The sequence below is a fragment of the Schistocerca cancellata genome, chromosome 5 (assembly GCF_023864275.1).
Source record: "Schistocerca cancellata isolate TAMUIC-IGC-003103 chromosome 5, iqSchCanc2.1, whole genome shotgun sequence".
Lineage (NCBI taxonomy): Eukaryota > Metazoa > Arthropoda > Insecta > Orthoptera > Acrididae > Schistocerca > Schistocerca cancellata.
Genome location: NC_064630.1, coordinates 339897856 through 339910838, shown reverse-complemented (window position 1 = coordinate 339910838; position 12983 = coordinate 339897856). Strand labels below are relative to the sequence as shown.

Here is a 12983-nt window from a genome sequence, read left to right as displayed (position 1 = left end):
AAAAGCATTTCACATTGCCACCCGCACTAAATTTCAAGCTTCTGTGAAACTTTGCCAGTCTTGGGGATTTTGCGTTCTTCTGAATTTAGCATGCTTCTTTCGTTGCCTCTGCAACAGTGTTCTGACATGTTTTGTGTACCATGGTGGATCACTCCTGTCTCTAACTTATGCGGTATGAATATCTATTGCTGTCGATACTGTATCTTTGAATTTGAGCCGTATCTCATCTACACTTACATAATTAGCTTGGAAGGAATGGAGACACTCCGTAGGAAGTCATCAAGCGAAATTTTAAATGTTTAAATAGACATAATTTGCATTAACTTTTAGTGGTTTTGGTTGATATGGTTTTGAGCCTCACTACAATGACCTTGTGTTCACTAATCCCTGTATCCATCATGATGCTCTATATCAGATCAGGATCATTTGTGGCTAAGAGGTCAAGTGCGTTTTCGCAAGCATTTACAATTTATGTGAGCTCATGGGCTAACTGTCCAAAGTAATTCTCAGAGAAAGCATTCAGTACAATTTCGGACGATGTTTTCTGTCTACCACCGGCTTTGAACATGTATTTTCGCCAACAAATTGAGGGTAGGTTGAAGTCTCCACCAATTATAAGTGTATGAGTGGGGGTCGGGGGGAGGGAGGGGGGTGGAGTCAGTAGAAGGAGCCAATTATTATTTTGGTATGGCTGTTGCAGGATCTACTACTACCAACACAGCACCACCTACTTTATTTAATCTATCCTTTCTGAACACTGTTTGCGCCTCTAAAAATTTAGGCGGAATTTATCTCCGGCTTTAGCCAGCTTTCTGTTCCTATAACCATCTCAGCTTCAGTGCTTTCTATCGGCACTTGAAGCTCTGGTACTTTTCCAACACAGCTAGGACAATTTACAACTACAATACCGACTGTTGCTTGGTCGATTCTAGTCTTTTCTTTGCCCTGTACCTTTTGACGCTGGAGCCCTTTTCAATCTTTTCCCGAGACTGTCTAACATAAACTCCCCAGTCCACGCCACACAGCCAGTGCTACTCACATAGCCACCTCCTGTGTGTAGTGGACACCTGACCTATTTAGCGGAACCCGAAACCCCACCACCCTATGGCACAAGTCAAGAAATCTGCAGCCTACACACTCACAGAATCATCTGAACCTCTCATTCAGACCCTCCACTCAGCTCTACCAAAGGTCCGCAGTCTGCCCTGTCGACAATGCTGCAGATGGTCAGCTCTGCCTTCATCTTGCTAGCAAGACTGGCGGTCTTCACCAACTCAGATAGCCGCCGGAAATCAGAGAATCTCTTCCGATCCATAACGACACACATCATTAGTGTCGACATGAGCCACCACCTGCAGTTGGCTGCAACCTGTACCCTTAATGACATCCGGAAGGACCCTTTCCACATCTTTAACGATTCCCCCAGTATGCACATGGATTGCACATTGGCTTTTTTCCCATCCTTAGCTGCCATATCCCTAAGGGGCTCCATCACCCGCCTAACATTCGAGCTCCCAATGACGAGCAACCCCAACTTTGCACTTGTCAGGACCTCTCAGGAAGACCGGCCACATCTGACCAGTGCTAGCACACAATCACACCAAGGAAAATTGCTACAGCAAAAAGATAAAGTCTCAGGAAAGAAAATAAAGATGATAGTCAACCAATGACAGATGTAAAAGACTAAGAAGAATTAAAAATGCAGGAGGGAGACTGGACCACCAAGCAAGGGCAGTCATAGGTCTCCCCCAGACAGAAGCAAGCAAAAGGGCATCCTCTAATCCCTAAACTGGCCAATGAGGGTAATGTGCTTATGACACAGAGGAGTAAAAACTACTGAGTAAAATGTAATACCAAATCAGCCACTTTGGCACTGTCCACTAGTAACAGAGGTGTTGTCTCAAAGTTTAAGGTTTCACCACAATATGGCCAAATTGAGGCAGTCCAGTAGGATGTGGGTCACCATGAGATGGGCGCAACACCAATAGTGGAACGGATCCTCACGTCTTACAATGTGGCCATGGTTCAGCAAAGCATGGTCAATGCAAATCCAACAGGACAGTAGATTCCCTGAGAGAATCATGAATGGAAGATTGCCACATGATCATGGTCTTGCTCATGATTTGAAGTTTACTCTGAGAAGCCAGGGCACACCAATCCTCATTCCAAGCCTGCAACAACTGTGTGTTGGTTCCTGTACCCTCATTCCAAAGACAACATGCTGGTAGCCAATATTGCTAACTGGTCAGCATATTCATTCCCTGGGATCATAACATGACCAGGGGTCCATACTAAGATGACCAACTGTCCAGTGTGGTGGACGTCATACAGGAGATCCAGGGTTGTTCCCGTTTTTCTCCCTGATGAAAAAATTCCTGGGTTTTTCCCGGATCTCCTTGTTGTCCCGGGTCGTATACACCCTGTGGTTGGGATGGACAGTATGACAGTGACAAATGCATGACATCTTGGCAGTGGAAACCCAGAAGCCATGGCTTCTAAATACAGAGCCCTGTGAAAGCTCATTCTCTTTCATATGCTGAGTACTGTGGTGAAACATCAACTTGAACACACAAAGTATGGTGACATAAGAAGTTCCAAATAACAATCTGGAGCTGGCCCCAGACATCCCATTCACAGAAGGTAGTGAGGACATGACAATATGGTGTCGTAAGCCCTATGCGAGTCCAAGAAGACAGCAATAAAATGGTGATGCCACACAAAAGCTGACCAAATAGCGTACTCCAGGCACACCAAATTGTCGGCAGTAGAACAGCTGTGGCAAAAACTGCCCTAGGACAAAGCCAAAAAACCTAAGACTCCCAGTACCAACACAGCTGTCAGTTCTTTTCTAGTAATTTACTGAGAACATTGGTGACACTATAGGATGAGGAATTCCACCTTATGCAAGACACCTTTTTCTGTTTTGTTTCACACAGACATGTTTCAGCACTTTGTGCTATCTTCAGTGGGTTATTTTTATTTTCTAACTTACATGATGCTATAGGACACTTATTTTGATAGCTATTCTGCTACACCATCTACAACTTCTCATGGTTTTGATATTGTGGTGCTTTCTCGTATGTTGTTGGCGAAGTGAATAGGCTGGTTTTGTGACCTGTGGTAACTTGACACTGCACTTTCTCCAATTTTTCGAAACATAGGCAGAGTTTCCGCCGTCATTACGTGTTGTAGTGGCTGTGTGCACAGTAAACTGTTGCCCAGAGTCCTTCTGCCCCAGCCATGATGGGCACGTTCACCTGGGCTCACATGAGAAGTTTACCGCTCACACACCAATAGTGCGTGGTCAGGAGCTACCACCATGCAGATACCTGTTGACCCCCTCCACCCACAACAAAACAGCTACTGTGCTGGCTTTCGGGCATAGCAGCATTGCAAGAAAGAAGAGTGCAATGATAGGACATAAAGCTGGAATATATGCTGTACTGGGCAACCTTCACTGCACAATCTGCAGTTCTGTAAAATTTAATAATGGAATATCACATTAAACCTAACAAGAGAACCATACTATTAATAATAAAAAGGTGCAGAGGGCAAGAAAACTAGTGTCCAAAAACAAACCAAATCCAAGCACAAATTACATCATCCACTGGAGAGGTAGAGATCAAAAAGGAATAGTGGAAAGACAGACTTTAAGCACAGAACATGAAGTTGTGCTGCAAGGGCTGGCACCCCGTGGTGGCCAGACACTCACAACAGCCATTTTAGCCTCCAGGGTGGGGAAAGACTTCTTCGATAGAACTTTATTGTACCAATGTAGCTGAATTAAGGAAGTATAAACATGAAATACACCAAATAAGGACCAACAGTTTCAAAAACTGAAATCCAGATTGTGCTGTGCAAAGCACTTCTGTTACACAATCTGAGCACAGGACACATGATCGCCTAAGCTTATCGGAACACAGAACCACAGGCCCATTACATATTATGTAAACTGTCAATCACATCACATTTTCAAAGCGCAAACACAGAAAAAAAATGTTAAGCATTAAATGCGACAAATGGATATTCCGAAGTAATAAAAAATGTACAGTACCAAGCAAAGCAAAACTGTATCATTCGTCTAACACAGAGGAAAGTTAAGGCGCACAATTCTAATCCTAGTCATGCTGGCAGCATTCTGCAGAATTACTATTGCATCATAATTCCACTGGATGGCTTAAGTTTATCTGCTTCAACAAACAAGTGATGTAACATTTCTTTCTGGCGATGTGCTCGATGGAACATATAATCAGATAGGCAATCTGATAAATGTTTGGACTCCATGGCATATCGTGGTATGGCACCTCTGATGTCTTACCACATATTATACACATTCTGTTTGAATGGAATGATCTTTCAGACTGGTTCACCCTAGGATGCTGAAGACTTTCAGTACCTAGAACTGTATGAATTGAAGCGGTTTGTCATCCCAGAAAGGATCTTTCCTTGTTTGTCTTAACACTTCCCTGGTCTAAAATTGTAAGGGTTCAATGATGCATTTTTTCGACCTCACTGAATTCAACTGAGCACCTGATTTCCTGAGATATCATGGCCTTCATTATGTTTCCTTTTCCTGAATGTCACCCCATCTATTTCAATAACACCTGGTCCCCTAACTTACGAATTATCACCCACTCAATACACAATTCAGGGCAGAAGGATGCCCAGTCAGTCACCACCCATGTCGACATGCCAAAAACTGTGACAAGTCTCACCATCTTCGGTTAACACGTAGAAATGCGCGTGCTGCAGAAGCTTTTTCATAGCGTCATTCAAGAATCATCTAAGCACTGTTCCAGAAACTGTGCTCGAATGTGCACAGTACACTTACCATGTGAGGACCCTTCCCCACCTTCCATCAATACCAGAACAATAACAACCCTCAGGCTGGCATCTAGGGCACACAGCATCGAGAGCATTCCGACAATCACAGAAGTACATTATGATCCACCAACCATAACCATAACTCTGCCTTTGTTAGTCTATAAAAAATTAGTTCACCCACAAGGCATCTGCAGCACTATGTTGAAGGCTGAACTACTACTAGACAGATGACAGTCTCCTTCAAATGAGTCCAAAGTTCGTAATAAATCACAGTACTCTATCCAGTATTTATACTGGTCAAAGAATGTTCAACCTACCTTGTCATTAATAATCTGCCATTTTCCTGAATGTCAAGATTTCTAATGGATAGACAGGAAACAAAGAGCATAACTTCTATTGATGGATGCAATTACTCATTATAACAAAGTATAAATTTCCTGTTTCACAAAAGTGTCCATTATTAAGCAGAGCTATTGCTTGATTACTTTGCAAAACACCTCTAGTGTCCATTGGCATCACACAAGCTACACACAACTAACACTACAATCAGATTTTTTTTCTTTGGAATTCATGGGCTACACCAACTCACTCAAACCATTTCATTCCAACCTAACCAAAACCTCTGGGTACATTACAGATCACTGTCGCAACCAGGTCTTTTGTGCCAATTCAAAATGTGTTCTGGTTTCCCAGACCAAACACACGCGTGGAAATCATGATATATTTGTAACAAGGAACACGAAGGTCATCGTTTCACTCATAGCTATTTAACCGTAGGTTGCTAAACCCTCCTGAAACTTGCAACTGCTGTTGGCAACAATTCATGATTCCTGCCAACTTTTGAGCAGAACATTGTTGGTATTGGGTGGAAAAACCAGGACACTTCGAACTTATTTTGTATATGACATACCATGGGGGATCTTTAGTCAGTGCATCAACTATGAATTATGACTTCCTTTGAGTAAAATATGGAGCAGTAAAATTTATTATGGTTTAGTAGCAAGGTCTCCTAAACCCCTTTAGTGTTCTAGGACACTACATCCTCAAACAGTGATATTGAATCTACAACATATTTCGAATAAAACATCCACATATTTCTCACAAACAATAACAGTATCAATACTTCATTCACATCAATTATAATGTCCTTTCACAGCCCCACATAACCACATCAGACGAAAAAGCCAGCTAATGTGTATGACAACCCAAATTATATATATGAAGCATAGGTTTTACATCTATAATGTATGTAGAATAATTTCAGAGTGTGCACATGACGAAATAGTAATGTTACAATTAGCCAAATATATCACATCCACTGTGTTCACTGTAATTGGCTAACTAGATTAGGTGTCCTGAGCCCATACTGTATAACAAAACCCCATTGCAAACTATTTCACAGTTTCCGAAGGTATATTGTCATATTTGGAGGATTTTATAACTGACTTGCTTACTGCACAAATGCACATTCAATGCTACAGTACATTAATGTCCAGCCAAGACATGTCCTGTGTCTCTCATTTTGTTGTGTTATATAGCCAGGAAGTCCGATACTAATATATAAAAATTTAACCAACTTAATATGTCACTAGGATTTTGAAGTGACATGGAACAACCTTTTAACACCAACAGAACAAAATCTCACTCCCAGAAAAAGACGGACAAACACCCATGACCAATTTTTATGTTATTTCGCATTTTCTTTGGATAATATCTTAAGAATGCTTCATGATATGGAATGTATTAGGTTCATATGCAATCTTAATCTAAGTCATCCAACTATGATGAATGTACTCCAGCCATATACATATGTACTCAGTTCCATTTGTTGATGAGTTAATGTTAATTAAAAGAAATTTCTATTTATCTAAAAGAACCTTCGGTAAACAAGAGATTTCATAGAAACAAAACAAATATGTAGAAAAATATCATTCATGGGTATTTCCAGTAGGAATCTGACGGAAGAAACAATTTGGCAACACTACTAAGCTGTAGCAAAAAGTATCTTTAATATTGTGTGCCTGTGATGGACAGTACAGCGGGTAGCATTTTGCATTAGAATTTTTTTTTACTGGTATGTGTGGTGCGGTATCTTCTTTTTTAACCACTACATAGCAATTACAGAAGGTTTTTGACACTAAATTACACCACCAGAATGATTAGCAACCCAGTTCACCATCACATAATGGTTGTCTTTCAGCCTTTAGTCAACCAGCCACTCTCTTAACAGAGATTTATGCCAAATGACAGGTCATTAATTAGGGTTAATGAAAACGTCCGATTCCACTCGTCTGCTTTGACCAAAGACGTCACCAATATGGCGCAGACAACCGTTCACAACAACTCCCATATCGTGACTATGTCATCATTACATAAACATGACAACACACTTGAAAATAGATCGAAAAGCCATCAAACACATATTCCTCCTATAATATAATATAACTAACGGGACAAGCAGGGGAAATTGAGGGTTTTTGGGTGGGGACAAACTAAAAATAAACACACGCCACAAAACCAAACGACAAAACCAGTAAAATAAACCGACCACAACATTCACAAAATCAACTATAAACAATATTCAACGGAATCTAACATTTCCCTTGACCTACATAGTTCAACAGAAGCTACCGATACCAATTCATACAACCCAAAACATACAATCACTTCCACAATCATCACTACCTCAAAAACCACAAGAAAACACCAAATTTGGAATCTAACACTTCCCTTGACCTTACAGGTCAACAACGCACAAAACCAACTCACCAATACCAACAACACAGCCCCACCACACACACGATTCAAAAATCATCTAACCAGATAAAAATGAACAAAAAAAATGACAACTCACCACATGAAAGCTCCGTTGCTGCCTACTAGACAACACACAACCAAACACACAACCAAACACACAACCAAACACACAACCAAACACACAACCAAACACACAACCAAACACACAACCAAACACACAACCAAACACTTCCCAACCCCCCCCCCCAAAAAAAACATACTAACCAAAAACAAAAAACCATACACAGCCTACAACTAAAAAACCACAACAAAAACAAAAATCCACAACCACCCACCAACCTTCCCAACCACCACCAACCCCCCCCCCCCCCGAGCCACAGCCAACCCCAAAACCTCACTAACCCACAACCCTAGGCCTGTATATCTTACTAACAGCCCTTAAGAAAACCCTAAAAATACAATACCCCTCAAGGACACTCTTCCGCCAACAGTAATCATCTAAATGAGCCGGAACGTCGGAAGAGCTCCTCTTCCCCCTCCCTATAACAGATTTAACATCCCCCCAAAACCCCTCTATAGTATTTGTACAGGCCCCACTTCACAATTTTTAAACTTTACATTGTGATTGACTACTAAATGATTGTAACCATCCTGACCCAACCCACTATAACAAGCAAACCCATCAGAAACTGCAGTACTCCACTGTTATACATAATCCTGAATCAACCCCACTAACTACCTCTTTGTACAATTTTCAACAACCCTAAACAAACATTTAGAAGACCCAGACCCCGATACCATATCGCCACATGCAGTGCACTACACCAGCTTGGCCAATAATCCAAACAGCTGCAGGAATTTGATGAGTGACATAGCAGTGTCACCCATCATACCCCACAGCCGAAAACTTGACTTTATCGGTCATATCCATCCCTAACGACGACGAAAGAAAAGTAATCTAAAAAATTCAAACAACACAAAACATACAACACTACATAAACGTACAAATAACCAAAAATTAAACGATTAACTCACTGCAAAATATGCCACAAAACTTCACTAATCACCAGAACAACAGCCGACAACGCCAACAACTCAAATGAACCCAATACAACACACAAACCAAACCAGAGAGCACCACCTAACCACAACCATACGCCACCTACAAACACATTACAAGCGCACACTAAACCAACAACAAAACAGTACCCACAACCTACAAACACGCCACCAGAGAGCACCACCGACAGCACAACAAGACATCTACAAACACACGACACTCGCTAACTGAACTTCACGCCATCGTGACATCACACACCACAACAGACATCACAGGCCAAAGCCGAGGGGTGGTATCGGACGCTTCTGGTGACCCATTGATTTAAACTGATTAATAGCTCTTCATTAATATTTCTATAACTTATGCTCAACATTTTAAGACTGTAGTTGTAGGGGTTTGATAGTTTACAAAACAGTGAATTCTACAGCATTATCAGAATTACAAAACTAAAATTAAACCTAAACCTGGAATCAAACGCTCAAACTCCAGTATTTTAATGCAAAACTATACTCACTGAAGCAACTGTGCAGCACATGTACACAATACCTGATACTCTTACATATTATTACTGTGTTGTCAAATTTCCTTTCTTCTACATCCATTTCCTACCAAAAATGCACAATTTTGGTTCACACTGGCTGTGCATTAAAATAATGTGGCACTTCCAGATTAGAAAACCTATAGGTATTAAATACCTTTAGGTTTTCTAATTTGAACTGGAGTTTTGTTTTATGAAAAAAAAGTGTGTGAATAATCATTTAATGACATCTGTACTACAATCTTTAATTTGCATCCAAATTCTCCAGTCTTGTTACACTCCAACTATCACATTACACCCTAACCTTGACCTATAATTGGCCTACACATCAACACAATCAAAAAATTTATTGCACACCAAAATATTGACTGCAGTGACACTAATGTGAGCCGTAGCGTATCACAAGGCTAGGCAATGAATAAAGATTCTAATAAGATCATTTAATTTTTTAATTATGTTGGTAGAATGGGAAAACATTTCTGAAACTGCTTAAAGCGTGTAGCAGTTCTCACCAAACCCTACAGTTTATGACAGATCAGTACTGATTCCGGCAAGTTCATTCATTCACTGTTCCCTAGAACCTATTAAGAAGAAGACCCTTCAGGTACGTAGACCATGCCGCAATACACATTATCATAAGATAAGGATATAATAGAATATCTATACTGCATTTACAATGAACTATCACTGTACTGCTTAACACTGCACACACTACTGCCATGTAAGTTTAATTCAGTAATTTAAATTAGTATAGTTACTTTTTGAAGAAAATATTTTCTTACACTTGCAAACATTGAGTCCTATTTGTAGTACACTACTACTATGATATAAATTATTAATTTTCTGTAAGTCAGCACAATGTCAATGAAATTATATTAATGTCTTGTAAATCGCAGTTCAGCTGAAGCTGTTAACAACAAACTTAATTCAGTAAATACACTGACAAGTAAGACTTCGAAGGTCATTGAAGGTTTTTCCAATTTGTTTACCTACTTGATACCTAAATATTCTTACAACTCACTTCTGAATAAACATTCAACTTTTCCTACAATACCCAAGTAAAGTCAAAACAACAAAATGAAAATATGCAAAATAAGCTAACACACTTGTTCCTATATCAGCACAATCAGATCAAAACACAATGAAACAATTGTTGTTCTTGATTAACTTGTCTGTTTGTAGACTACTTTCTGTCAACTTTTTATCAAACTCAATGGTTTCGTCCTCCCAAGGAATTTCACACATTTTGCGAATCATCATTAAATCTTTACTTTTTGTACCAACACCCCATTTGTTACTTTGTAACAGTAAAGTCTTTGAAAGTTGATTCATATGCTTGCCAGCACTTCGTCCTAACAGTCGCGATTAGTTATTTTCTGTAAGATATATTTATTAGAAGTGCATACCAATGTTTCATTCTGATAGTGTATTACTTCCGTAAAAATTACACTTCCAATTTACTGTAATGTGCTCACCTATTCTGACAATTTCCTGACAAATGATAAGGATAGTAAGTATTGTACTCTATGGTTTTATTTTCATTTGTTATTCTTTCTGACATGTTCCACACACACGCCCTATGGAGCGAAAACTGAATCCAACCTAGTCAAACATAAGGTTTAGAACCCTCGTAACGTCACTGGATCAAATTACGTAGTCTAAAAACAAAGCTAAGCCCCGTTTCATTGTCACACTGGGACATTCAGGAAAAAATTCAATGCAGCAGTTTCGGGGAGAAGTTTTAGAATAACAAGCACGAAAACAAATCTTGCTAGACTACTTACCTTAAACCGTGTTTTTCATTTCTCCTCAATGCGACTGCATGTAAAAACCAAGAACACTATTAAATGACTTGGCTATACAGTACAATTCCCACAAAAAGAGACATTTTAATTTCTTATCTACAGAAATTATTCTGTACTAGGAAATAGTGGCAGGTAAAAAGCATTGCACCACCTTCCCCAGTGACAACATTCATAAACGCAAAAATATTTGTGCAATTTTCGTTTTCAAACTGACGAAAAAAAAAAAAACCGACAGCTTCCTCCATCTGTCGCCGTTAGATTGGTAATGGAATTCTGTTACAACGTATCAACATTAGGCCTACTGAAAACAGCACAGACGACCATCTGAAAACATCAGGGTCTTCTTTTACCTACAATGTAACATCAATGGAAATTTGTAGTCTTAACTAAAAACTTAACAACAAAACATACACCAATACATGCATCCTTTTATTAATGACAGCACGAATACATCTACACTATCAGGCTAAAGTACATTTTTGTCGAGCCTCCCGGCCGAAATGGCGACAATTACAAGCATGTTGCGCACAGAACGATCAAATATCAGTCATACACCCACGATAAGTACAGAAATCTGCAACAATTTCTACAAATGCATATGTAAAAGGATATTCCATATTCCCTACAATTTGAATTAAAAAAAATCATCTCACCCACAAAGCGACTCTTTCTGCTCCAATCCTTCCGACTCCCTCAGCTAAACGCACCGCGCTGAAACCTGACGTACAAAGACATTACTATTCCCGCCACGCTTGAATTTCGTTGGTACAAAGAGTCCAAGGAAGAAATTTAGTTGGTATCAACCACGGCCGCCTGAATTCCGGCGGCCGTGTATCAACACCTGTGCTCTCAGCGTGCTGTCGGCGCTAAATTGCGTAACCCTCATCAGTTAATGTTTCATCATATTCTGTTTGTATTACGTTACAGCAGTTTTCAGAATGACGTTAGATGAAATGTTCCTGAAGAATTAATGTGGTAGTACATGTTTTTACCTCTGTAGCTGGAAAAAAACTGGATCAAAACGAAACATAAATGTTATGTGTTAATAAATACCTCATCGAAACGCAATGAAGTTAAGCTATTATTAATAACACAATACCTGCTGATAATATCTTCCATGATTGCTTGAAGTTCTACATGATTGATAAATAGCTGGCATATGTCCTCCTGCAACACACTCGCTCTCATTATAATTTCGAAAACTGAATAAATGGTGGAAGTCTTTCAAAATTTAAGTATTGATTTCCATAATAAGCAAGGCGCTCTGATTCTAAGCTGAAAAGAAAGCTGTACGCAAAGTGCCCTCGAGCCTTTAATGAATTATTTCAACAATTAAAAGAATAAGAATATACTATTGTCTTTTCAGACTCAGTAAAAGTAGCTCCAGGAGAATCCAAAGTACTTATACCAAACTCTGATTAATTCTCATAACTAGAGAGAGCATTAATCAAATGTTGAAGTTAAAAAGACCACAGAATTTAACAAACACTTTAAGAGTAGGACTGACATTAGAACTATTACTTGGACTTTCCTAAACCATGCAACCCATTACAATGATATTGTTGTAAAGTTAAAGTGTTGAAGTTAAAAAGACCACAGAATTTAACAAACACTTTTAAGAGTAGGACTGACATTAGAACTATTACTTGGACTTTCCTAAAACACGCAACCCATTGCAATGATATTGTTGTAAAGAATGTACATCGATCCTCCACAGTCCGCCTTGTGGCATGGGTCGGAGGATATCTCGTATCATTACCAGCCATTTTCTTTCCTATTCCATTCGCAAAAAGAACAAGGGAAAAACGACCATCTATATGCCTCTGTATGAGCCCTAATTTCTTGCATCTTAACTTTGTGGTCCTTACAATGCAACATACGTTGGACCAAACGGAATCGTTCTGCGGTCAGCTTCAGATGCCAGTTCTCTAAATTTTCTCAATAGTATTCCTCCAAAACAGTGTCGCCTTCCCTCTAGGGATTCCCATTTGAGTTGCCA

At 39.6% G+C, this 12983-nt stretch overlaps 1 protein-coding gene across 21 annotated transcripts in view; it reads right to left on the bottom strand.

Annotated features, from left to right (window-relative positions):
- The window catches only part of LOC126188933 (ATP-dependent RNA helicase vasa), a 135417-nt gene that overhangs the window by 85652 nt on the left and 36782 nt on the right, over positions 1-12983 (bottom strand). For 3 of the 21 annotated variants that reach the window (XM_049930656.1, XM_049930664.1, XM_049930663.1), the window contains exon 1: positions 11638-11778. The exons of 14 other annotated variants lie outside the window; for them this stretch is intronic. The gene's annotated coding sequence lies outside the window, so the exon portion shown is untranslated. Of the gene's footprint in view, positions 1-10963; positions 11050-11637; positions 11779-12983 lie in introns of those variants that run through there. 4 more of the 21 variants (XM_049930659.1, XM_049930673.1, XM_049930672.1 and 1 more) reach the window with 4 other exon arrangements.